Raw genomic sequence first — 3,628 nt, forward strand, 5'->3', positions numbered from 1 at the left:
GGAAGTGGCTCTAGGATAGACTTGCCATTCTAGACTGCAGGATAGATTTATTGATCTATTATTTTTTAAAAAATGATTTTATTCTTTTAGTGGGTCTCCTGGAAGAATTTGTGGTCAAGTTTGGGCGCCGTGGCTTAGCTGGTTAAAGCGCCTGTCTAGTAAACAGGAGATCCTGGGTTCGAATCCCAGCGGTGCCTATCATGTCTGTCTCAAAGTTACAACGTGTTAGTTTTGAACTCCTGTACTGTATTGCCAGACACGTTTTGCATCACCTATTTCTTTTGCATTGTAGGAAAAATATTTTTGTTCAAAAAGAATGAGATGAAGCCCAATAAAGAATATTTTTGTTCAAAAAGAATCAGATGAAAAATCCAAAACACAACATGAGGCAAAGCGGAATATTTATATTTGACCCACTACAATTTATTTCAGTTCTCCCATTTGTTGGATATTCAGCAGATTATTTACATTGCCACTCTGTTTATTAATATAATCCGAAAAAAGAAAGCCAATTTCGTTTTTTAAGAATTAAATCGAATTAAACTAAACATCTCGTCTTTGGGTTGCTCCGTGTCTTAGATTGGGTTCTCACACCTCCAGGCGTAGCATTTGGCGTTACAGACCGTCTGAAGTTATTGTACAAAAGGCCATCTCAGCTTCCGTAGAGTAAGGTTCTTTCCAAGAAATTGTGAGCAACCACAAGATGAAAGAGAATAAAACCTAGCCTGGAAGCCAGAACAGCCAGCAAGTTTTCCAGCAAACGCATTCACAAGAACCCGTTTGCAAAAAAACAAAAAACCCGTGTAGCTCGTGCAAGTTGTCCTCCGAAAGATTTGTCTGGTTTTCCAGCCTTCTGATCTTGGCTCTGCCCCTTTACTCACGAAGCGATGTCTCCTGCGTGCAGCGGCCACCTTCTTGAGATAGAGAGGGAATGCATGTTTGTTTATACCAGGGGTAGGCAACCTCGGCTCTTTTATGACTCGTGGACTTCAACTCCCAGAATTCCTGAGTCAGCACAGCTGACTCAGGAATTCTGGGAGTTGAAGTCCACGAGTCATAAAAGAGCCGAGGTTGCCTACCCCTGGTTTATACTAAAGAACAGCCTAGAGTATGCTTATAATTAAGCGATCGCGTTCAAATTTGCAAAACAGTGGGCTCTTTGCGAGAAGCCTATATTAATTACCATGGCAGGAAATAAAAGATTTTTGTCAGAAGTGGGATTCGAACCCACGCCTCCAGGGGAGACTGCGACCTGAACGCAGCGCCTTAGACCGCTCGGCCATCCTGACATACATGCAATCTTTTCTCAAATTGTTACTAGTAATGAATTTTACAACAGATGAGGCATTCACACTTAAAAGCTCTGAAAGACTGCTTTAGGGTTCATAATGTTATACAGTACTTTGAGTCCTGCTTAATTCAAAACATTTTAGATTATATTCAAGCAATTCTACTGATGTTTCTACTGTTGCATGGATTACCATGCAAATACTTTCTCACATCTCAAACTGAATATATGGGAATTAAATTTACCAACTTTCCCATGGCCATTACTTTTAGAGAGGTCACATATAGTCTTGTCTAGTTTTCAGTATTAAACAAGTTACCAGTAGCTGTTTCTGTATCAGCCTCACATCGATAATTCAAAACAGATGCAAAAGTTCCTCTATATCAATGTTTCTTAAACTTTTTTTTTCTCAGGATTCTTTTCATTTTTAAAAATTATGGAGAACGCATGTTTATATGGATTATATTTATCACTAGCTGTACCCAGCCACGCGTTGCTGTGGCTCAGTCTGGTAAAAGCGTGTGTTGCTTTTACATCCAACAGATGGCGCTGTTTTTCAAAAAAGCATGTTTTACCTGTCACAGGTGTGACATCTATATAATATAGGCATATAAAAACACGCGCGTATTCGAATGCAACGTTGTGTCAAAATTTCAAAGCAATCAGTGAAGAACTTTCAGAGATTTAAGATTTTGAACAAACAAACATTTACATTTTTATTTAGATATGAAAAATTAAAATTGTTGCATTTAACTGCCACTATCACTCCTCACAATTGTTTGATTGAATTTTAATATTGTACTAGTTTTCAACATTGGTTGACCAATAATTTTGATTTTATGGACTCTAGAATCTTCAGGAACCCGACTGAGGTCCTAGGACCAACTTTAAGATTAAACACTGCTCTATATTTTAGCTATTTAAACTATTTTGAACTGTCTTTAGAATATAACAAACTCAATTTTTTTAAAGTGTTGCATTTCAGAATTTACCCAGTTATACATTTTGTAATGTAACCAATTATAACATGAAATGAGCTTTAATTTTGTCTTTTCACCAAGACACAGCATTAAGAAAGCTTAGCTAAATCATACATAGTGAAGGAGCACATTTAAAGGACCACACCCTTCTTACATCAGCTTTTTATATTACTAGCTATTAGTGTCTTGGATTATTCAGTAAATGTCCAAACTACTTCACTGGACTTCTTTTGTCAAGTACGGATAATCCACACATTAGGCAGCTATTCTGCCTTCCCCTCAGCTGAAACTGGAGTTGCCATAGGAATGTATATAACAGCTTCTATTATCTATCATTAACTAGTACAATTGAATGAAAAAGCACTCACTGTTATTGAGAATTGCTAATCTTATCAGCATCAGGATGACCATCAGTCCTCATCTGAACATTGAAGAATACTTGAGCCACATTTGCATGCAGAAATGTCCATCTTTCTGCATTTCTATCCACAATGTGCTTATTTATTTATGGAATGTATAAACAAAATCTAAAGACTAAGAATCATACAAGAGCTATAGCAAAAGCCAATACAATTTCTGGTGCAGTAGCTCCAAGTATGTTGTAGCCTATGAATGTAGTATACATTACCAAAAATGTTTTCTGAATTTTCTTGACTTTATAGACAAGGCATATTGTGGGGGCCAGGATGGGAAACAATGGCCGTCTGCTGAACCCTGGTAAGACAGAGTGGCTGTGAGTAGGGGGCTCCTCTGTATCCAGGGATTTATCATCTTTGGGGCTTGGATGGGCTTGCACTGGCTCAGGTAGACCCGGTGCATAATCTGGGATCACGACTCCTGCTTGAGGTGCAGGCAGTAGTTGAGGCAAAGAGGACCTTTGCCAATCGGTGTGGCATACCAGATAGGCCCCTTCCTGGATCAGGAGACCCCCTTAAGTCACTCATGTCTAGTCATCTCCATATGACCATTGCAATGTTCTTTACATGGGGCTACCCTGAAGAATATCCAAAGCATCAGTTGGTGCAGTTGCACAAGCAATCTTGGGTACCCCAGGGATGACACATGTAACATCTTTGCTGCATGAACTACCTTGGGTGCTGGCTTTTTTCTGGGTCCAATTCAAGGTCTGGCTTATTACCTTAAAAGCCAACATGATATGGGGTCGTGCCTCTGCGGCCTCTGCGGCCTCTGCGGCCTCTGACCCGACGTGGATCTCGACCATCCCCTTGGTTTACCGAGGGGCTGAGAGAGATGAAACGTCGGAAAAGACGCCTAGAGAGCAGTTGGAGGACCAGCCGAACCGAATCCGATCGAGCACAGGTAAGGATACATCTTAGATCCTACCTTGTGGCGATGAGGA

The 3,628-nt window shown here is 40.0% G+C and overlaps 2 non-coding genes across 2 annotated transcripts; one reads left to right on the plus strand and one right to left on the minus strand.

Moving 5' to 3' along the window:
- The first annotated feature begins 123 nt into the window (after positions 1 to 123).
- TRNAT-AGU lies at positions 124 to 197 on the plus strand. The gene has a single exon. It is a non-coding gene; the product is annotated as a tRNA-Thr (tRNA).
- A 1,009-nt stretch (positions 198 to 1,206) lies between these two features.
- TRNAL-CAG lies at positions 1,207 to 1,289 on the minus strand. Its single transcript has one exon. It is a non-coding gene; the product is annotated as a tRNA-Leu (tRNA).
- Between the last annotated feature and the right edge of the window lie 2,339 nt (positions 1,290 to 3,628).

The sequence above is a fragment of the Protobothrops mucrosquamatus genome, unplaced genomic scaffold (assembly GCF_001527695.2).
Source record: "Protobothrops mucrosquamatus isolate PMUCROS unplaced genomic scaffold, P.Mucros_1.0 scaffold8590, whole genome shotgun sequence".
NCBI lineage: Eukaryota > Metazoa > Chordata > Lepidosauria > Squamata > Viperidae > Protobothrops > Protobothrops mucrosquamatus.